This window comes from Hemiscyllium ocellatum, chromosome 8 (assembly GCF_020745735.1).
Source record: "Hemiscyllium ocellatum isolate sHemOce1 chromosome 8, sHemOce1.pat.X.cur, whole genome shotgun sequence".
In the NCBI taxonomy this organism is placed as follows: Eukaryota; Metazoa; Chordata; class Chondrichthyes; order Orectolobiformes; family Hemiscylliidae; genus Hemiscyllium; species Hemiscyllium ocellatum.
In genome coordinates this window covers 4016735-4041644 of record NC_083408.1, presented here as the reverse complement: position 1 = coordinate 4041644, position 24910 = coordinate 4016735, and positions in this window count along the sequence as shown.

Sequence of the window (24910 nt, the reverse complement as noted above, 5' to 3'; positions counted from 1 at the left end):
ATTCCAACTGTTTGCCACCATTATTATAACTACAGCAATATCATGAACACAGCTTTTCCTTCAATATAAAACAGACATCTTGCTATAAGGGTGCTATTTCTCTAAAACATGATAAATTCCTTCCCAGGTATTCACTTTGACAACCAGCATGCTTTCGTGTACTTTGATGCCAGTTGTTCATCACAGAATCCCCCACCTTTCTCCACCCCAAACCCTTTTACATTTAATATTTTCTTGTGCGTCTTCCTGATCTCACACAGTTTAATCCTTCACATTCCTCACACTCTCCATCCTTATTTCTTCATCCCTGAAAAAGCTGTGCCTCATCTCCATCGTTTATTCCAAATTCCATATCACATTTTGAAATGATATGATTCCTTCCCTCACCATGATCATTAGACTGGCCCTGCCTGATGCCCTATTCACCTTTACATTCTGCTCAGCTTCTGACTAGCTGCTTTGGTTCCCACCTTCTTTTTCCAGTTTAAATCCATTCGAATTGCACTCGTACACCTCCCCACAAGGATGTTGCTGCTCCTCCAGTTCTATCCTCACCTTTTTGTACTGTCCCACCTGTCCTGAAACATATTAAGTTATACTGTCTTCCTAATCCTTACCTCCTTTCCACATGTCACGGGGAGTAATTCAGAGATTACAGACGATTGTTCTGTCTCTCTCATACATCCATTCACACAGACAGACACAACATTACTTTGCAGAAGAATACCAATGACCTTATAAACAAACAGAATGAAAACTGGAATGAAGGATTTAGTTGAAGGAATGATGAGAGAAATTGGGTTTATTCAGTTTGCTCGCAGGGCTGGAGGGTTCATTTTCAGATGGTTCATCACCATACTAGGGAACATCATCAATTAGCTCCTGTGAAGCGCTGGTGTAATGTCCCACTTTCTACTTAAATGTTTGTGTTTTTTTGAGTTGATAATGTCATTTCCTGTGTTGGTGATATCATTTCTGGTATCTTCTTTTCTCAGACAGTGGTACATGGTGTCAAAATCGATGTGTTTGTTGATGCAGAAACAGTTGGAATGACATGCGTGTCAGAATTCTTTTTCGTGTCTCTGGCTTGTCCTCAGATGGATGTGCAGACCCAGTCAAAGTGGTGTACTCCTCATCTGTATGTAAGGATACTATTGATAGTGGGTCATGTCTCTTTTGTGGCGATTTGATGTTTATGTATCGGGGTGGCTAGTTTCCTGCTTGTTTTTTTCGATGTAGTGTTTGTTACAGTTCTTGCAAGGCATTGGGCTTATTCTTCCTGGAGAAGAATAGATAAAGATGTGAACTTATTGCGGTGCTGAAAATTAAGAAAAAAAGTTGCAGAGTAAAACAAGAATACTCTGTTTCCGATGGTTGACACTACAGCATCATTGAGTTCTAATTTTAAGGCTGTCAGTAATAGAATTAGGAGTGAAATACGGAAGAAATGTATTTATTGAGAGAGTTGTTTTGATTTGGAATTCACAGCCTGGGAGAATTGTGGGTGAAAATGCAACTAAATATACTTGGAAATTATGAATTTAACATAGCCACAGAGATTGGGCCGGCAAATAGGAGGGACTTGGGAGATATTTCTGAAGCTGATGCACATACAGTGGCAAATTGTCTCCTCCCATACTTTAAACTTTTGTATTATGTCATGTGTCAGATGCGAATAAAAGTCAGTATCAGATTATTTCCCATTGTAAATTCTCGCAGACATTTGATTATTTGGTGCAGCATAAACATTTAAAATGCAAATATTGCAAGGTCAGCTTCATTATGGAATCTAATTATTACTCAGATCATGAATACTTTAAATGTTGTATTCCAATTGCTAAAACAAATGTGCCATCATTTTTGCACAAATCTCTTTGAAAATATCTGATTTTTCACTCACATGATAATAAGTTCATCGTTTTTCTCACTGACAACATTTATTTTCAAATTTCCTTCTTTCTAAAAATTGAAAGTTTTCAACATATTGTTCGCTAAAATGTGATAACACAGTTAATTTATTTAGTTTAACATTAACAGTGTATGCTGAATTATTAACATTTCTAAACTGCTGGCAAGTAGCTGAAGCTTGTATATTTCAGTAAGCAATTAAACAGATTGATTATATGTGAATGCATCAGAACGCTAATTCTATTTAATTGTTCAATTATTTGCTCACTCTGAACATGTAATCATTCAGAAGCCAACCAATTTCAAACTATTGGAGTCACAATGCATTGTTTTGAATCCTAACATTGAATATGTCATTCTAATCACCCATATAGTTAGATACAATGTTGTTTTTTTCGATATAAAATAAAATGTACATACTTTATTTCTGTGTTAGAAAATGTTGACAAGAGTATATGTTTTAGTTCCATAAATATAGAAACAACCTAATTGTTTTCAGAGATTATGGTTCAGTTGAATAATCATAGCTCATAACTTATTTTGACTGCTTTTCGAAACATGGAAAACATTTGATTAAGACATGGGTCATTCAACACATTGTATCTGAAGAAAACACCAACAAATAGCAAGTCAAGAATCACGTTAATAACTGAACTTGGTGGATTCTGTCTGGTGTATGTCATCACACACTCTCATATTGTACTAGCACTCAGGTAACAGCACACTCCATTACTGGATGTTTTGGGCTGACACCCCTCCCAACATCCTGATCTCATACACATTACTCCCTCACGTTCAACAATTGATGAAAATCCACAAGATGGGTGATACAGGAAACATGGAGCAGTGCAGCAAAGTAAAGGCCCTCTGGCCCTTGACCTCCGACCAAGCTTTTATCCTACTCGCAGTTCAGACTAACCTGCAAACCCTTCATTGTACTATCCTTCATGTGCCTATCCAATCGTCGCTTAAACATCCCTAATGCAGATGACTCTTCTACCGCTGCTGGCAGTGTATTCCACGCACCAACCATTCTCTGTATAAATAACCTACCTCTGACATCTCACCTAAACATTCCTCCAATCATCTTAAGATTTTGCCTCCACGAGATCTCCATTTCCACAATGGGAAAAGTCTCTGGCTATCCACTCTATTTATGCCTCGCATCATCTTGCACACATCTATCATGTCACCTCCCATTCTTCTTTGTTCCAATCAGAAAAGCCCTAGCTCACTCAACTTTTCCTTGTAAGACAGGCAGTATTTTGGTAAATCCCCTCAGCGCCATTTCCAAAGCCTCGTCTTTCCAGTAACGAAGCAACTAGAACTGAACACAATATTCTACATCTAGTCTCACTAGAGAGTTTTTGAGCTGCAGCACAACCTCGTGGCTGTTAAACTAAATCCCCCGGCTAATCAGAACACCATCTGTCTTAACAATGTTATCAACTTGGGTGGAAACTTTGAGGATGCTATGAAATTGACCACAAGATCCCTATGGTCCTCCACACTGCCAAGAATCCTGCCTTTAATTCTTTATTCTGCATTTAAATTCGACTTTCCAAAACGAATCACTCCACACTTATTCTAGTTGAGTTCCATCTGCCATTTATCAGCCCAGCTCTGTATACTATCAATGTCCCATTACAACCATAACAGCCCTTCACACGATCCACAACTCCAACAATCCTTGTTACATCATAAAACTTACTAAAGCACCCTTACACTTTACCACCCAAGTCATTTATAAAAATCACAAACAACAGCAGAAGTCCCAGAAGCGATCCCTGCAAAACACCACTGGTCATCGTGCTCCAGGCTGAAAACTTTCCATATACTACCACCCTCGGTCTTCTATTGGCCAGACAATTCAGTATCCACATAGACAGATTTCCCTATATCATATGCCTCCTTATTTTCTGAATGAGCCGCCCATGGGGAACCTTATCAAACAGTTGCGAAAATCCATGAACATCATATCCACTGCTCTAATTTCATCAATAAAGAATTCAATGAGATATGTGAGGAGTGATCTTCCCTCACAAAGCCATGCTATCTCTAATCAAACTATGATTTGCCATGTAATCACAAATTCTGTCTCTCAGAATCCTCTCCAATACTTTACCCAAACTGTAATTCCTAGGATTATCCCTATTCCCTTTCCTGAACAAGGGATTCACATTTCTCTCACCACCCCCCCAACCCCAACTCATCTGACAGTACTTCAGTGGACAGTAAGGATGCATAAATCATCGGCCAAGGTGCCACTTCCTGTGATAACCTCGGGTATTTCCTGTCTGGCCCAGAGGATTTATCTGTCCTTATGTTTGTACTTCAACCAATCTGCACTTCACATCACTTTGTCAACTCCCTGCCCAACCAATTGACTGATTGACTGATTTCAATTTCTCGCCCTCCCGAGCAAATGCAATTCATAATATTCTGTGAATCAAGGAATGGAAAAAAATGTGAAGGCACTAGTGCCTTCCTGATAAATGACTTGTGCACTTAGTTTTTACTATCCAGCTCCACAGGATGTTTCCTGACATGCAATGCTTTACCAGCGCCACACTTTTCGACTGTGATCTCCAGCAACTGCAGTCCTCATTTCTCCATTATTGAGGGCAGACTCCTCTGCACACTGAACAGGAAATAATCATCAGTGATTCATTGTAGGTGGGGCTGTCTGTTCAGTTCTAGAATTTTGCATTTGATGAATACATTAATTTAATATGAAATTACAATTCAACAGTCCCAGAGTTACAATGTTGGTTCATGGATTATGCAGCTTGATAACAAACAGTAAACGACTGAAGTATTCCAGGTGTTATAATCCAGGCTGGATGTTCTTTAGTTTAATGTTGGGAATATTAACAGATGTGAAAATGGAACGAGGTGACATTGTGGACGTGTTACATTTCTGCCATCACAGAGACGTGTCGGAGGGAGGTCAGGGCTAACAACTCAATATTCTATGGTACAAGAACGAGAGGCAGGGCAGGAGAAGGATAAGAGGGGAGGTGGGAGTGCATTGTTAAGTATGGAGTCAATGACTGCAGGAGGGAGGGACGATACCTTGGAGGAACTTCTAATGTGTAGTGTTCAGGATCAAAACCATGAAACGACACATTTCTGGGGATATATTGTAGACGCCCAGATAAAAGAATGTACAGCATCAGATACAAAATCAATTTTCTGAGGTGTGTAAATACGATAGTTGGATCATTATATTTAAGTATTTCGATTCCAAATATTCATTAGGGCAGTGATAACTTTTTTAAAATAGGGAAGATGTCTTGAAACTTAATCTACTCAGCTTCTTATATCAACATGCAGCAGATACAACAATGGGCGGTGTATTGCTGGGCATCACTGTGGGCAACGAAGCCAGAGAGTTATTGCAGGCAGAATTGGGAATGCATTGTAGCACCAGTGACTGTTACTCATGCATTTTTAGCATGTTAAGGAAAAGACCAAAAAGAAAAAGCTCCGAAAAATAAAAGGTTTTTTGACTGCTGAGGCAGATTGAATTAAAAATAAGTCAGGATCTGACCACAGTACAGTTCCTTCTGGGTGAAACTGTAGCAGACAGCGTGGGGGTATGGGTCACATTCTCAAAATGGAATCGGTGGCACTGTCACCACAACACGTTACACTGAAGATGAAATTTAGGAAAACAAGATAGGGGAAGTTTGGATGTCTACAGATAGGATACCCTGTTGCGAGGAGACAACTTCACCATCTCCGAGGTTAAGGAGGTGGTGGGCAGGCGCCTCCTCGTCACCGACGTCATGTACAGGAATGCTCCCCTGAGACTGATTAATGTGCACGCCCCAGTGGGTAAGAGTGAACGGTTGGCCGTCGTGCAGCAGCTTCCACTGTTGCTGACCACGTCCAGGCCGGCCATTCTTGAGACTTGATGCAGATGTACGGTCCGGCAGGGGGGACAGTAAACTGGACGCCACGGACAGAACCCTGATGTACACGGTAAAAGATGCCAAGCTGCACGACGTCTTCATCAACCCTGCAAACGGAGCGCAGCGTAGATACATCTGGTCACGGGCAGACGGGTCTATCGCTCAAGGATAGATTACCGGTTTGTGTCCCAAACGCTCTCGGTCAGATCCCACGACGTCAAGCCGGTGTTCTTCTCTGAGCACTACCTCCTGCTGGCCGACTGTCACCGACAGGACGAGAAGCGGGCTGGTAAGGGAACGTGGAAGCTGAACACAAAGCTCTTGACCTCAGGAAACATTGAGGTGCCTAAGAGGAACTTCGCAGGTTGGAGAACCATGAATCACCTCTTTGAGTCTCCAGACTGTTGGGAAACAGTAAAAGGGAACATCAGCAATTTCTTCCCCTCAAAGGTGTTCAGGAGCCGTGAGAGAGACGGGCAAAACTGTCCCAACTCCAGGACAGTAGGCAGAACCTGCTTCTGCTGCAGACAATGGGAGTCAATGTCATGGAGGTACTCCAGGAGGTGAAGGGCCAGCAAGCCTCGTTCTTTGCCTCGGAGGCCTCCAAGATAATGTTCCGGTCCAGTGTCCGCTCCATGGAGCAGGACGAGACGGGCTGACGTTTCTTCTTCTGGAAGGTGAACAAAGAAGGAAGAAGATGGCTCACTAACGCCATCTCAGGCTGACTTCATGAGGATCAGCAAATCCTTCTATGACAGTCTGTATGACTTGAAACCAACGAACAGTGCGGCCTCCCAATCGTTCCTGTTCTCGATCACGGAGGTCTTAGATGACAGAACACGGGAGAGGCTGGACCAGCCGTTATCTCTGGATGAACTGACCAAGGAACCCGAGTCCTTCGAAAAGAATAAAACTCCCGGACACCTGCCTTGTCAGCCTGGACCAGGAGAGAGCCTTTGACAGGATATTGCATACGTATATGAGAGATGTTCTCTCCAAAATGGTCTTTGGGGAGGGAGTCTGCAATTGGATCAGACTGCTCTACTCCAACATTGTCAGTGCAGTTTCAATCAATGGGTGGGAATCAGATAGATTCCCAGTCAGATCTGGTGTCAGGCAGGGCTGCCCTCTCTCTCCTGCCTTGTTTGCGTGCTGCATAGAGTAGTTTGCCGAGTATATTAGGAAGGATGCGAGCTTGGCAAGGGTACCTATTCCTGGCAGTGGGTGCCTACAGGTTAAGGCCACCCTGTACATGGATGAAGTCGCCGTTTTCTACTCGGATCTTTGTCCGTGCACAGGCTCTTGTGCACATGTGACCAGTTCGAGCGGGCCTTGCGGGCCAAGGTAAACTGAGGCAACAGTGAGGCCATACTCTTCAGGAACTGGGCCGACCAGTCCTCCCTCCTCTTCACCGTCAGGACTGACCAACTGAAGGTGCTGGGTATTTGGTTACGAAGGGATGGGGCATGTGCCAAGTGTTGGGAGAAGCGTATCAGGAGTGAGGCAGAAATTGGGCAGGTGGAAGCTACGGTCTCTCTCCATCCCGGGAAAAAAAACCTGGTCATCCGATGTGAGGCACTGTCATTACTGTTACACGTGGCATAGCTCTGGCCTATTCCAAGAACCTGTGTCGTCCCAGTCACCCGGGCCATCTTCCATTTTATATGGAGATCAAAGATGGACTCGATTTATAAAGATTTGGGCAACGGGGGAGAAAACACCCCCAATGTCACCCTCACCCTGATGCACCTTTTTGTGTGGCTGCATCAAGCTCTGCGTGGATCCCCAGTACGTGAACATCAAGTGTGTCACTATGTACTGAGATTCTACCTGCTCCCAGTTTTGCGAAGGATGGGCCTGGCCTCGCAGCCACGGAACGCTCCAATTTGTTGGACCGTTCCATATCACCTGTTCTTCGTAAACGTAAAGAAATTCATGAATAAAAACACCTATAGCCACAAGTCCATCACGAAGTGGTCACCACATAATGTTCTTGAGACCCTTCGGGAAAAGGAGAGGGCGGATCCCGTTGAACAGTTCCCTGGGCAGTCTGTCAAAGCCATTTGGCAGAATTCCTCATCGCCAGAACTTTCCAACAAGCACCAAGATATAGCTTGGCTGGTGTTGAGTGGGACTCTGCCTGTGAGATCCTGTATGCAGTCGCAGACTCTCTGCCACTCCACACGCTGCCCTCGAAGCGGTTGTGGAGGTGACGAAACTGTCATACACCTCCTTCTGGAACGTGTGAATGCTAAGGAAGTCTGGAGAGGAATGCAGTGGTGCTTGTTGAGGTTCCTTCCGAGCAGCCCTTTCCTGCAGGACTCCATAGTCGATGGTCTGTTCCCTGGGGTGCCCACCGAGACAAACATTAACTGTGCCTGGAGGATCATCAACTCGGTCAAAGACGCACTTTGGTCCGTTTGAAACCTATTTATCTTGCAGCTGAAGGAGTTGAGCCCGACTGAGTATTGCAGACTGGCACATTCCGATGTCCAGGACTACGTATTGAGGGACGCGCTGAACCTTGGGACAGCTGCCGCCAAGTCACGGTAATGTCTGTCCACCAAAGAAGAACAGGGGGCCCACTCAGCAAGTGGGCTCCGCTGACACATCAACTAAATATATGGATGGTAAACGTACAGACTTGAATATCCAAAGTATTAATTCTAATCTCTGTAACTAAAAGAAATGCAATGTGCACATATGAATTGCATCACCAATTGTATAGATTATCACAATATTTTATGAATGAAGTATATTTTTGAAATAAAAAAGGGGATTACCGCCTTCCCTAACCAAAACTGTATGTGGAGTGGTCGACTGGCATGCTGTAAGTAGCAGAGTAGGTAGTAATGCTTTGCTTCGAGAGGCTTCATTGAGTGGCAGCTCAGCGAAAAATGCAGGTAAGCTCAGGTAAACTCCCTTTAATACTAGTCTGACAGCCGTCGAGATGGTAGTTAGGTCATATGTTCTACCTGCGGGATGTGGGTGCTCAGGGAGACTTCCACAGTCCCTGATGACTACATGTGTGTGGGAAGTGTTCGGGAGCTGTAGCTGGCTGCTCTCAAGGTCATCCGAGATACTGAGAACTTCATAGATAAGAGCTTTATTGAGGTGGTCACACCCAAGTCCCTTCCTTAGCCTGTTTCTGCAATGACTGTTATATCCCAGTCCCATGTAAAACTCCATGCCCTGGGTTCATCTGCCTGAATTGTCAGCCTTGTTGTCTTTAAATAAACTATTTAATCCAACAGGCGTTCCTTGCTTCCTGTCGTGTTCCAGGGAGAGAGTAGGTGGGCGACCACTGGAAATGGCAAAGGGAGTAAGCAGAGAGTGCAGGAATCCTCTGTGGCTATTGCCCTTGAAAACAAATATACCATTCTGGATACTGATGTTGGGGGTGTGGGAGTGGGTGGGTGTCGGGAAATGACCGTTCAAGGGAAAGCAGCAGTAGCCAGGTTGGTTGCAGTACAACTGGCTCCGGGGCAAAGCGGGAAAGCGTAACGATAAACAAGTTCTTAGAGGTAGAAGAGTCGATTGTTAGTGGGACAGATCAGAGATTCTGTGGCCTCAAACGGGAATCCAGGATAGTGTGTTGCCTCTGAGGTGTCAGAGGACAGGATGTCTCCGAGTGGCCGCAGAACGTTCTCAAGGGGGAGGCTGAGCAGCCAGATATCATTGTGCATGCTGGCACAAATGACAGAGGTGGGTCTAGGAATGAGGTCCTACAGAGTGATTACAGAGAACGAGGAGGAAAGTTAAAAACCAAAACTTTGAAGGTGGTAATCACCTGATTATTTCCAGTGTCATGAACTCCTGAAGGTAAAAATAGAAGAATATGACAAATAAATATGTGACTAAAGAATTCGTGCGGGGGCAGGGATTCAGATTTTTAGATCATTGGGATCTTTTCTGTGACAAAGGTGACCCGTTCAAGAGGGACAGTTTGCACATGCACTTGAACAGTTTTGCTAGTGCTACAAGTAAGAGTTGAAACGAGATTGCAGGAGGTGATATTCTCAAGAGCAGGGAGGCATGTGCGAGGCTGGAAAGAGATACTGTAATCAGGATTTGTAATTTGAAAAGACACGTCAGGCTGGAACCAAGCGGCGAACAAGGAATGCCTGTTGGATTAAATTGCATTTATTTCAATGCTAAAGGGCTGATAGGTAAAATCGATGAACTCCTGATATAGATAGGTATGTGGGACTGGGATTGTATAGCTATTTCAGAAATATGGTTGAGGGTCGGATAGGATTGACAGCTTAACGTACCAGGGTAAAGTGCATTAGGAGTGTCAGAAATGGTGGAAAGAGGAAAGAGGAGGACGTGCATTTCTGAGTAGGGGAGTATCACAAAACATCAGAGATGAAAGAACTAAAAGATCAATCACGGTGGCTTTGCGGGTGGAACTAGGAACTAAGAAGGGGATGTTGACATTATTGGGGTTTTACTATGGGCCCCCAAATAGTCAAGAGTAATTAACGGAACAAAATATGTAGAGAGATTGAGGAGACTTGCAGGAACAATAGGGTTGTCATAATAGGAGTTTTACTTTTTTTATAACACAGATTGGGACTGCCAGATTATTAAGGGATGTGACGAGATGGAATTCATTAAATGCGTCTGGAAAGTTTCCTCAAGCATTATGTAGAGGGTCCGAATCGGGAAGAGGCAAAATTTGACCTTTTCTTAGGAAATAGGGCAGGACAGGTGAGTGAGGTGACAGTGGGTGTGCAGTTTAGGACCTGTGACCATAGTTCTATTAATTTTCAAATCGTTATGGAGAAGAAAAAAAAACTGCCCACAGATTTAAGTTCTAAATTGAGGCAAGGCGAATTTCGACTGAATTAGGAGGTTGCCGGGTTTGATTGCAATAGTTTGTTTGCAGGGAAAGGGACCTCTGGAAAGTGGGAAGCCTTTAAACGTGAGTCAGCTCGAGTTCAAGATCTATATGTTCCTGTGAGGGTGAAAGGAAAGTTGACAGGAATAGGAAAGCTTGGAAGACAGGAGATATTGACGCTTTCAACAGTAAAGAATGTGGAGTTGTGGCTCAAGTCCAGGCAGGCGGGATCAGGGGAATCACTGAAGATATACAGTGGATACTGGAGTTTACTGAAGAAGGAAATCAGTAGGGCGATACAGTGCTGTGAGATAGCCTTGGCTGAGAATATCAGGGTGAATCCAAAGAGGTTCATTATGAATATTAAAGGAAAAAAAATTAACTGCAGAGAAAGTAGGACCCTTGAAGACCAAGCTGGACATATATACGTGCAAGCATAAGAGATGGACGATGTCCTCAACATATATTTCTCCTCTGTGTTCACCGTGGAGAAAGACATGAATACTTGAGAATTTGAGGAAGTTAGTGGTGATATCTTAGGGACAGTCCATATCACAGTAGGTGAGGTTTTGAATGTACCAGAATGTTTGAAGTTGGAAAAATCTCATGATCTGAAAAAGATAGATCCAAGAGCACTGCAAGGGGCTAGAGACGAATTTGCGGGGAACCTGTCTGATAAATTTGATCATCATGAACCACAGGTGAGATTCCTGAAGACTAGAGGATAACAAATGTTGAAGCTTATTCATGAAGGACTAAAAAAGCTAATGTCTAGAAACTATAGGCCAGGAAGCTTAATATCTGTACGTTACTTGAGAAGATTCTCAGGGATAAGATGTACATGCATTTGGAAAATAGAATTTGTTTCGGAACAGTCAGCATGACTTTATGAATGGAAGTTTGCATCTGACGAATTTGTTGAAGTTTTATGATGACGTGACCAGGAAAGTTGACTAGGTCTGGCCGTTCGATGTCGAAACGTGTGGTGCTGGAACAGCACAGCAGGCCAGGCAGCATCGGAGAGGCAGGAGAATTGACGTTTCGGGCATAAGCCCATCATCAGAAATATCCAAAACATAGATTTTCCTGCCTATCGATGCTGCCTGACCTGCTGTGCTTTTCCAGCACCACAATTTTCGATTCTGATCTCCAGCACCTGCAGTGCTTACTTTCTCCAAGGGCGGTAGATTTGGTCTATTTGGATTTCAGTTACATAAGGACAGAATGATGCTTTTCAGGCCCTGGACACTGATACACAGTAACAAGAGGAGGCCAGTCAGCCACTTGAGCCTGTAAAATTGTACCCAGAGTAGATCATGCAATCTATTCAGCGACTTCAAGTTAGTAACACAGGAAATGGAAGACGCCACCAGGTGACTGGACAATGGTGTAGACTGGAATAAGACGATGCTATATGGCCCCTTAAACCTGCCCTTCCTTTCAGTAAGGGCATGGCTGATCTGCCCTTGTAGCACTCAAACCACGCCGTGCCCCCAAACATTTCAATGATGTAGCTCCCCCTAACGGTCTGGGATAGAGAGGCCCCAACAGTCACTTCCCTCTGAGAGAAGAAAACATTCTCCACACATATACCGTGACTTATTGACATGAACATGACAACTACATTGACACAGCGTCAGATTGACTGGCCCTGATATCACGGCGGTATTTGACTGAGCAAGGTGTCAAGGAGACTGAACAAAATTGAACTTAATGGGAATCAGTTGTAAACACCCCATTTGTTGGGTCATTCATAACACAGTGTGGCTGGTAGACACCAATCCTCTCAGTCCCTGGATATCTCTGTGGGTGATCCTCAGGGATTCTTTATCTGCACAAACAATTGCATCTCGTTCATCAATGTCTTTCCCTCCATCATACCATCAGAGGTGGGGATGTTCAGTGAAGATCACACAATGTTCAGAACAATGCGTCACCTCCTCAGTTGCTGAAGTATCAAAACCTGGACAACACTCAAGCCCATGCAGTTAAAGTGTCGGCAAAATTCATGTCACTGTGCGACCACATCATGGACATTAATGTGGTTAAAAAAAGAAGCTCATGCAGCATCTCAAGCTGGTTTCACAGGAATTTGAGAAAGCCATTCAGCCCATCAAATCTATTGGATAAGAACAGACACCGCTCTTTCGCTTTCTCCAGCCTATTACACAGGAAGTGATTTTGAGAAAAAAATCTGCAAATTATGAAGTGCAAAGAGACAGGCAGAAGGCTGGAAGAACGTAACAAGCAAGGCAGCATCAGGAAGAGGAGAAGCCAACTGCTTGGGGATGAACATTCTTCAGGACTGGGGTGGGGTAAGGGATCTACAGATAAAGAGGCAGGACGTAAGAGGAGGAGGCAGAGTGGTGAGATGAGGATAGATGAACACAGGTAAAGGGGTACTACTGGGTTGGACGATGGGAGGACTGAATCCGGTTGAATCTGAAAGAAGGGTAGCTAGAATGAAGGGGAGGAGAATGGAGTGGGAAAGGAGTTGCGGGATGGGAAGGCAGGTTATTTGAAATTGGAGAACTCAATGTTGCCTGACTTGCTGTGTTCTTCCATGCCCCGCCTGCCTGCTATTACATATAAAGATAATGAGCTCAGTCAGTACATTGCGCTGGTAAGGAAGAACCAAGGGTTCGCCCAATAATTTTGGTGAACCTTTTTCCCTGGGGACCAGAAGAAGGGCTTTCAGCCCCTCGAAACACTAACGCATGAAGAGAAGAAACTATTCAGCCCATCCAGACTGTAACACAATGTAGGATGTCACTGATGCTCCAACATGACAAACCAATGAAGCATAGACTGCACAGACAGACTAGTCAATGTTGTTCCTCCTAGCTCCATTACTAATGGTGCACACATGTTATGTTAACGATACCATGGTTTGCTAAGAGTGAGGAGGGACAGCGGACGGTTTGTGACAAGTCTCAAGGAGACATCTCCGAGAAGGCTGGCTAGTGTTCTGTATGGAGGTCAGAAGTTGGTGGGAATGGCGAACTCTTTCAGAGTGTGGCTACTGAGAGGTTTATGAACAACATGACGTTCAGTGCAGGATCACACACCAACTGTACATTGAGGCAGTGACCGTTCATTTAGAGCTGAAAATGTGTTGCTGGTTAAAGCGCAGCAGGTCAGGCAGCATCCAAGGAACAGGAAATTCGACGTTTCGGGCACAAGCCCTTTATCAGGAATCAGCATGTGCAGACCTCACTTTTTACCGTTCATTTAGAGCCTGGAGCTCTCGTTTAACAACATGAGGTACCACTCAGTTAAGTATAATATCATAGTATCGTCGAATCTGACAGAACGGAGACGGGCCGTTCAGCCCAAACTGGTCCATGCTGACCAAAATGTCCATCCATGCTAACCCCATTTCCATATAATTCTCTCACATCCTTCTAGTCGTGTTCTTCGTGTATATTTGCCCATGTGAAAATATGTATCATGCAAAACACATGTTTTAGTTAACACTGTTAATTTCTTGTTTTGAAAATAATGAGTGTTGTTCCATGCCTTTCAAGTTTTATTGCAATCACCTTTTTTTTATTCTTTTGTAGTGATACAGATTATTTCCTTCACAGTCTCCTCAGGATTCCACACGGATTAGTCTGGTGAAATTCCATTACACTGCCTCTCCGTGGCTAGGTGATCATTCCTTATAATGGAGAGATGATCTGTACACGGTGCCCTAAGTACCTTCTGAACAGCAATCTTGTGCTGCGGGAAGGTGTTTCACTCCTAATCTTGATTAATTTTACAATGAAGGACAGTATACAATTTACTGTGTTGATTACTTGCTGTCTGGTATGAATTCTGATTGTGACTCCTGAGCAAGGAACCCAGCTCATTTTCGCCAAAGGTCCTTCTGATCCTCTAACATTCTGATTAGCTCAAAACTAAGAAGGATGGTGTGTTTTGCCAAATCATTCCTCAGCCTTGCGACTAAGTGTGCCTCAAACACAACCACACAAACAGAAACAAAACTATTGCCAGTTGACATGCTTGGAGATTTCGGGAAGGCTATGCCCTCTCAGTATTATATCCACCTATTAATACAGGGACCCGGATGCTGATCTCCACCCTGGATTCGAATCCTACCATGGCAAATGGTGGCATTTCAATTCAATAAAATCAAATTAAGCTATGAAACCATTGTCGATAATCAGGAAATCCTTCCTGACACTCTCATGTTCTTCAGGGAATGAAGTTTACCACCTTCAGCTGGTCGGGCTCACATGTGAATGCCGCAATGTATTTGACTCTGAATTGCCCTTTGAAATAGCCAAACCAGCCACTCAGTTATATTACTCACTACAAACATCAAAGAAATTAAACAGGACGGATCTCAGCACTGACTACTTACAGTCCACAGACAGCAGTGGGTCAGGAAGGCAGCTCACCAACACTTTCTCAAGGACAATGAGGAAAGGGGAGTACCTTATGGCCCAGCATCCCATTAATAAACAAAAAAAAAATGATCACATTCAGGGAAGACAGACAAGGGGACATAACTCACTTTAAACGGGGACATTGATGTATACCCTGCAAGGGCATGATTTTCAGTAATATGGGAACAGGAGAAAAAAAATAAGATGAATCTCGTGTTTTTTGTTTCTATTCCAGCTGATCACCTTCAATCCCTTTGTTTGCTTGTTTACTTTTATCTCTTTCTTCCTCTATGTATTCAACTCACATCTTGTCCCCTTCATAATAGATAGCCTCAACATCAAACACAATATTTTCAAGCTGTGTTCAGCTATGATGGTAGGTCAGGGGACTGCAAATTGCAATTCTATTTTTCACTCGACCCAAGGGTGTCAAATCTGATCAGTTGCAGCGGCAGCTTCTCGTTCGTTTTTTTTTTGTTTCTAATCTCTTGCATCATTCTTTGTTCTATTTATACTACAGCGTATTTTGTGCAGTAAACTGGGCCTCTGAAGTATATATCCACCGACACACTATCTCTGTCACGAACTTACTTTAGAGACAAGAACAAGTATGTGATGGACATATTTGTAACGGAAAGAGTGCTTGTAAGAGAACTGGGACTATAAGTCTGAATTTTATCAAAGCATAGATAATAGTTTATCTACCACCCGCACTGACGTCAAGAGGGGGATTGCTGATATTATGGAGCTGGTAGTGGGCAGGTTTGGTGATGGAGAGAATACAGAGAAATAAATCAATTCTAGGCCAAAAGATACTTCGGGATTGTGTTTCTTGTTCTCAGATGTTTGTGAGGACGGGGTTGTTGGGCGGTTCAGACGTTTGTGTTAATTAATGAAATTTGCATTTGAAACTGAAGACAATAGATTCTGTCTTTGCCAAATATAGATTAAAGAAATAGCAATGAGGATCACCATGGATTATGGGATTAATAAATGGATGAAGAGACTTACCAGGAACCCCAACAATAGCGAGGATGGGATAATAGCCCGCCAGAATAACTATCAGTGCACCCATATATCTGATCTGATAATGTGAACCTAACCCAGGGAAAATAGGGAAGATCCCAGGATAAACTCCTGTCCATTCCTGCAGCATTCCAGTCTAAAGTTCTCAAAATCTGATCCATCAGTGGAACATTCCAGACTATTGTCAGATGTTCATCTCTCCTGTCCCTACCTCTGCAGCTGCTGATCCCTGTTAGTGTTGGAGGTGATGCATCTGCTGCTACAAAGGGATAAAGTATTGCAAGAAGCCACTTACTAATAGAAGAGGGAAGCCATCCAGTGCCACAGTTAGGATCCACGGAGATTGACGTCAATCACAGTCATTGAACAAACAGATCCAGTTAGCTCCTGTCAGTATGGTGCCTTCCGTTCACAATACGAACTGGACTGGATTGAATGTTGGCATCACTGGCTATTGGCCACCTCACCCATCACCAACTGCTGTCGTGATGTTAGTTGTGAGTGATAGTGGGGATGTTTTCCTTTTACAGGTTAGATGATTCTGCTGTGTTGTCCGTTTGCAATGTTATAACCACCTGAAACTCCTATCACCACCATTCCCAAAATGCACAATCTAGATGTAGTTACCGTACTGATGTCTCCTCCACGAGAACAGGCGCCAACCAATAGATTTACAGTGGGTATATTTGCCCTGACCATACACAGGAAGTGTGAATCTGTCTGGAAATTTCTCTCATTGCTCTAATAAGACAATCTTGTATCGTCAATACACAAATGCGCTTCAGAACTGTTTTATATAATCTCATAAACACTGTCATTTTTTGAATTCAGTCCAAAGCCAAATGTGGCATGCAGTCTCAATGCTAGACCCTTTACAGGGTTATGTTGTTCTTGATTTTTAATCAGAGAGGTTCTAAATGACCCAAGATTCCAATATGTCTGATTTTTTGAAAGGGTTATTGAGATCCTTTTGTTTATACGTAACAGATAATGCTTCTGGCAGAACGCTTTCAAGTCTTTAAAATAACCTGAATGGTCAAGAGGATGTGGCCAGCTCTGTAGCTGGGCAGGTCTGTTCAATTTAGGGTCTAGTTGAGTCAGGGTCACTGTTGAAATTGGATACTCTCCCCCCTCCCCCCACACTTCTGACCTCGTAACCTGCAAGCATTTTAACATTATGTGTCAGGTTTACTGTTTGTGCTAAGGGGTTTGTTTATTGTTATTGTTGCAAGTATTTTGGTGCAGCATCCAAAAGTCAGCATAGCCTTTCGGTTGGATAGGATAAGGTATTCGGCTATTCTAGCTTCAGTTCGTGCGCTTAATGCTATAATTTGGGAAATAAATACGGTTTGTTTAAAATACTGATGTCTGACCAGCTAATTCATTTTGACAATATCCACTACATACGTATCTGTAACAAATAATAAAGTTACGGTCTGGGACTACTTGCTTAAACTTCTTTGAGGGATTGGGGCTGGTCCATAACAGATTTGCAGGATTTAGGCAGCGAGTGGCAGGTATTAGTGTCTCTTATTTTGTGTTGATCTGGCTTGGTAAACAGAACTTCAGATACCAATGGCTCTTGCAGGAACCAAGGTTGTTTTGGAGGTAGAAGAATCGACCTTGGGAATTTTACAAGATGCACGTAGGTAGAAGCTGCGGGACTTAGTAGACCAGCTACAGTTGAAACTGCCTCCTAATGTGTGGAAAGATGTGATGATTGCAGCAGTAGCTATGCATTTAAACTTGCTGGACACTCCATCAGGATCTGTACAAATGATGAAACGTCCATCGCAAATAAAGCAGCTTGTGTTAGAAGCAGAAATGAAGCAGTTTGCGTTGCGACTAAAATTAGAAGAGAAAGAAAGAGGACGAATAAGTTCAGTCAAGGAAAGAGAAAAATAAACAACTGTTTAGCAGGATAAAAAGAAAACGAGAGAGCGTTTGAGTTTCAGAGATGGACATTTAGAATGGAAAGTTAGCTGAAAAGGATGGAAGTGAAGACTGAAGGTCAGCGTAGGGATCTTGGGAGTATGAGGATGTAAAGACAGTGCACATGAACTTGTTCCAGAAGCCTATAGACAACATTTCAGCAATCTAAGGAGTGGCTAGGATCAAATCTATATTGAGTTTGAAAGGATCAAACAAAGTAATTTCGTTAGATGGATAAGAACTTTAAAAATCAAGCAAACCTATGATGCACTGAGAGAGTAATTATTTTGGAGGAATTCAAAAATTCGCTGCCTGAAGTAATGCAAACTCATGTGGAAGAGCAGAGCGGTAAAACAGCAAGGTTAGCACCCGAACTGGCTGAAGATTATGAATTATTCCATACAACACGGTTTGGCTTTCAGAATCAATTTCAGTCCATAAGGGAAGTAAACTGGGGCAAAGAGAAATGCTCACGTGGAAAGGGATATGTAGATCTCAGAGAAGATCATAAGGATAACTTACCACAGGGGTAAAAAGGAAAGCTGAGAAGAGGTAAACGATGTTAATAAACTCCGCTGTTTTCATGGCAATAAAGTAGGTCACAGGAAATCAGTCTGTTGGTGCGCTAGAAAAAAAACAGATGTAGGAAAACAGGATAAGCCTGGAATGGTGACAGAAAGCACAGTGGAGGCGAGAAAGCTGCATCAGAGTGTACAAGCTGATCGGCGATTGGTCGCGGAGGAAGTGCCGAATCTGCTTATAAAATATACCTGCAAAGGGAAAGTTTATTCCCATAGGCCAGAAGTAGCAGGTAGAGAGGATGCAATATGAAGGAACGCAGGATCCTCTCATTCTGTGATGCTGAAAGGTGAGATCATATATTTTCTTGAGGGACTATTTCCAGAAAAGGTACTATTAAAGGGAATTGACTTTGAGACAAAAAAAAAACACATTTATTTTAAGCGAGGATAGAGTGTCCAGTGAAGTGTGGAGAAATTGTGATAAGATTACTGGACAAACTCTCAGATCCAGGAATACAATTTGTCCTTGTAAAGTATGTAGCTGATTCACAAGTAGAAGTGCTGCCCGCTCTGGTTAAAAGCCAGTGGAGACACAGGCAACTGAAGCAATGCAGGAGGCTTATCGTGGAATCATTCCTGATTGTAGGGCAACAAGGTCCCAATGTCACCAGTTCAAAGAACAGAGATCAAAAATGTAAAGCTAAGTAACCTGAAGTGACATTGGGAGAGACTTCGTTACATCAGATAGTTGAGACAAAACAAGAGTAAATAAGTGATCATACAAACGTGTTTATTTCAGCTAAACTAATTGAGTTACAGCAGAAAGATTAAATTTTAAAGTAGTTGTATCAAAAGGGCATGTATATTAGGGATTCTGAATGTATCCCTGAGTGTTATTGACTTAAAAGTTGTGTCTGCATGAGGAAATGGGAACTATCACATATTTGAAGAGATGAGAAATGGGCAGAAATTCATCAAATTGTGTTGCCAATGAGGTACAGAAAAGAGGTGCTGCAAATAAAGCATGAGTTATTACGTAGAAGTCATTTAGGAGTGAGAAAAACACAGTCTCAGATAGAAGGCATTTTTACTGGCCTGCACTGCACCAGCATGTCGTTGAATTTTGCCAGACGTGTAATATATATCAGGTAATTAGAAAACCACAGGTGATAATTAAACCTGCATCTTTAATAACTATTCCTGCAGTTGAGGAACCCTTTACAAGAGCTTTAATTGATTGGCTAGGTCTCTATATCAAACAAACAACAAGTAGGAATCAGTAATTGTTAACAATAATAGATGTATGCACGAAATTTCCAGAGGCCATTGCATTAAGCAACATCAAAGTGAAAAGGATTGTAGAAGAAATACACTTTTTAAAAATATATATGGACTACCAATAGAGATGTGCGATCAAAGTTCAAACTTCACATCCAACCAATTCAAGGAAGTTAAGGGCAGCTCTGTGATAAAGCAATTAAAATCTATTATGAACATCCAAAATCGCAGAGAGCACGAGAAAGGTGACAACAAACATTGAAGACCATGTTGAATGCTTATGGTAAGGATCATCGAGCTGATTGGGGTTAGGGAATTCCATGTGTGCTTTTTGTGGTCGGAGATGCACAAAATGAATCGACCAGATTCTGTCCATTTTTATTAGGTTATTAAAAGGTAGGACAGTTAAAATTGATTAAGGAGTGATTAGTAAATTAGAATTAAAAGGCCACATTATTTAACTATGTCTCAAATTTTCCGGAGTGATTAAAAAGCGCTGGGAGTTGGCTAGATGGCATTTAATGGCATTGCAGATTGCACCTAAACAGGAAGTGGACAAGAACTCAAAAAAATTGCAGTTTTGCTCTCTGTGATAAGATATGCATGTTAGATCCAGTGATGGGTAAATCCTGAAAAGCAAGGATTAGTGAACTTATCAAATAGAATGAATACTGAGTGTGGGTAACCACTAGATAGGGACTCCAGACAGAAAGAAATCTCACAGAGTATGTCATGTGAATATGCTCAAAAGGCATTTCGACAGGGAAGGAGAGCAACAGGAAGAGGGGTTAATGATTAAAGTACAGAAGAAAGAATCAAGTTCAGAGGATTCTGAATTGGACATTCCTCAAATTAAGGTGGACAATGAGGAAGTTGTCTAAAACTGGGATAAATTATTGAGTAATCTTACTGTGGAAAAAAAAAAGAAATGATCCGAAAGAGTTGTTGGTATTAGATCGGGAGATACGAGGAAATTAAATGGGAAATGCTACCTAATTGTGCATAATGTAGAGAAAGGACATGCTTTTCCGATTAAGCAGCATCCTTATAGGCATAATACTCCAAAGTTGGCTCAGGTTCAGAAGGGGATTGAATACATGCTCCAAGACCTGAGTTACATTGACTGCAAATCACCCAAAGTCGTTGTACTGAAGCCAGATGGTACCCAACGATTATATGTGGACTATCACAAAGTCAATGCATTTAAAAAAAATGCATATCCAATTCCGCAGTTGGAAGGCTTTAGTGGGAAGGTGGTACAAGCAACTAACATTTTGTGTAAAAAATGTGCCGGTCACATTCCAGAGACTAACCAATAAGTTGCCAGATTAGCCAACATATGTTGTACATTGATGACCTGGTGATTTTTAGTCACTCTTGGAAGCGTTTATCAGACTTGTTTAATCGATATTGGAAGGCAGGCTTGGTGGTAAACCTAGCGAAAAGTCAATTTACCAAAGCCCAAGTCAATGGTGCCATAAGATGTAAAAGTGAAGGAAATTGGGGAACTTCCTACACAGTCTACAAAAGGAGCTATACTACCGTTCCTGGGATTGAATGGAATTTATCGAAAGTTTTGCCTAATTTTAGCAGTATGGCTGCTCCACTCACTGAATTGTTCAAGAAAGGCAAGAAACTTCGGGGGCAACGGTCTGTAAAAAGATGTGTGACAGCACGCAAAATGTGTTAACCACTGCCCCAGTATCAGCTACATCTGATTAAGCAAAGCCTTTCAAGGTGGCTATAAATGCGAGTGATGTGGGTATCGGTGCTGCACACCTGCAGGAAGACGACGAGAAGATAGAAAGACTTGTTGTTATTTATCCAGCAAGTTAAACGTTTATTGGTAGAAATATTCAACAGCTGAGAAAGTGACTTTGAGCTTCATGTTGACACGACAACATTTCAGTTGTTATATTATCAGCAACGCATCTGAGACAACTGTAAGTACTGATCATAACCCATTGAAGCTTTTGGAGAAATTTAAGGACAAAAACGCGTGTCTGTTTAGCTCGATCCTATAATTTCTGCCACACAATTTGAAAATTGTGCATGTTGCAGGTCTTGAAAACATGATTGCCAAAGCATTGTCAAAAGTTGAATGACAGATAGACATACTCAGTGGTAGGTGTATCACACACTGAATTTGGATGTAGTTCTGCAGGTTTGCATTTTTATACTAAGTGAATGCATATGTGTGCTTTAGTGGACTAACCACTATTTTTTCGTGATTTTGAGAATTGAAAACATCTTTAGAAATTAATGATTCAGTTTTATATGGTACCTTCACAAGGTTATGATGTGCTTGATTTGATTTCCAGAGAGGTTCTAAACGACCCAAGGTTCCAACATGTCTCAATTTTAAACGGCTCATTGGGGTGTTTTGGATTATACCAAACTGGTAATACCTCAAGAAGAAGGCTTTCAAGTCTTTAAAAAAAGAGGGATAATCAGGGGACGTGGCCAGCTCTCCACCTGCGCAGTTCAGTCAGTTCGAAGGTTATTTAAGTCAGAGTCACTGTTGAAACTGGAATCTCTCCCCGTTCGTCTGTCCTCTGAATTCGTAACCTGTAAGCTTGTTTTGTGTAATTTTTACACTTTGTGACGAGGGGTTTGTTTTTTGGGAATGTTGAAAGCAATTATGAAAGCATCATTAAGTCGGCAAAGCCTCTCAGGTACGGATCGGATGAGTTATTCGCTATTCTATATTCGGTTGGTTATGTTTCATTACTTAATGTTTAAATAAATTATTTTTGTTCAAAACTCGGCAGTCTGACCAGCTAATTCACTCTGGGATTATCCACTATACACTTACCTTCAACAATTAGCAAATCTACGGTCTGGGCGACCTGCTTAAAATGTTTTGAGGAGTCGGAACTGGTTCATAAAAATGTACAATAATCTTGTTCATCAGAAGTTATGATTTAGCGTTTAACGGAAGGAATGAATATGATATTCGCTATGACACAGAAAGGATTGGGGCCAACATCTGAGGAGACCCGAGGGGAGGACAGTAATGTCTCCCAGTCATGAGTATTCAACCATCACTCTTTCTGACAAATGGGATGAAATGCAAGGCAAAGCAAGGGAACAGATGATCTGCGGTACTTGGAATGCCGACAGACAATATGAATAGAATAGGACAATTTTCAATGTGATATAAGGAATTATATTTTAAAAATAGACTATTAAATCACATGTTATACAGGTTGTTAAGATTGTTTATATCTTGACAGAATATTCAGAATTAGAAAAAGACACAGATAACAAAATGTGTTGGGTGACAGGGAGTTGTAGCAGAGAAAGAGTGACAACATAGTTCATTCCGAGCTGGTACAGAGATGATGGGCAGCGTGACCACCATCTTTGCTGCAATTATTCTGAGAAATATATTGAAAACTTTCAGAGCCTGTAGAGACAAGCTTAGTTATAGAACATGCAAAAATGTCATAATTGCGAAACTAATCATATTTTTAATCAAATGTAGCTGTCTCTAAAATGCCTTTTGTATCAAAATCACCTTGCTGAGATTTGTGCATTCATTTTCAGGACTTAAAGAAGAAACAGTCTCCAGTGTAATACATGTGTCACTGGCACAAGTACAGCTGATGGGAACAGGAATGGAGCATAATGTCCAAATATAACTGGGTTCAAGATGCAGACCAAGCAAAATATTAGAGATAGTAGAAATTTGAAATACAAATGCAAAATGTTGGAGAAATGCAACCGAAGAGGTAGGATCTGGCCAGGGAAACAGAGTTCACATATCGAGTTTGATATGAACCTCTTCTGAACAAGTCACATTGGACTCAATAATGTTAAATAGTTTCTTTCTGCTCCAATACTGCCAGAACTGCAGAGTTTTTCTCCGACACTTTCTGGCAGAGAGTAATGGTGCGTGGTTACTTTAGACTGGAGGCTTGTGACCAGCAGTGTTCCATAGAGATTGGTTCTGGGTTTTCATTGCTTGTCATTTATATAAATTATTTGGAAGAGAATTCGAAAGCCATGTTTAGTAAGTTTGCGAAGGACAGTGGACAGTGAAGAATGTTTCCTCATATAACAAAAACATCTTGATAAATGGGTCAATCGGCTGACAAATAGCAAATGAAGTTTAATCTGGATGAATGCGTGGTGCAGGCAGTAGTGTGTGTTTGCTGCTGTCTGATGCACCAGGAATGGAATGATTTTATTCCCCATCTCCTGGGTTCAGCACATCGATGTCCTTCGTGATCTTTGAGAGACCTTACTCTCTACTGGTTAAGTCTTTCTATTAATGTAGTTACAGAATATCTTTGAATTTTCATTAACCTTACCTACCCATGCTATCTCATATCTCTTTTTAACTTTCCTTATTTCTCTCAAAATGGTGCCCCACACTCTTTATATTGATTAAGAGAAACAATTCAATAAAGTTGTCTGCATTTAAAGTAAGTACGTCTTTTATTTTTGAATGGAACCTCAATAACTTTAATCATCCATGATTCCTCAACCTTACCAGATTTACCCTTCACTCTAACAGGACAACAATGCCTCTCAACTCACGTCGTCAGACTGTTGAATGCCTCCCCCTTGTCAGACATTATTTTACCTGCGAAAAGTATTCTCCCATCAAACTTGGACAGTCCTTGTCCCATGCCATTAAAATTTATGGTACTCCATTGAAAACGATGATATTAATGGAAGGCGTATTATTTTCCACTAATAGTTATGATTGCAAGAGCGAAAAGTAATTACCCATGTTTAGTACAGTAGCTTGCGCTGCCTATTTCACAAAACCAGGTCTCCTTTTGCTCCTTCTCTATTAGCATGATTCAGGCCCTGATGAAGAAAATTTTCTTCGACACATTTGACAAATTCTTCATTATTCAACCCTTTAACATCAGGGTAGTCCCAAACATGTTTTTAGAAAATTAAAATCCCCATTACTACAACCTTATTAAGCTTACAAATATCCAAGATCTCCCTACAGGTCTGTTTCTCAATTTTTTCTTACTGTTGGAGAGCATATGGTGCAATAACGTCAATGTACTCTTTCTTTTCTTATTTTTAATTTCAATGAATATATTTCATTGGACGATTTGTCACAAA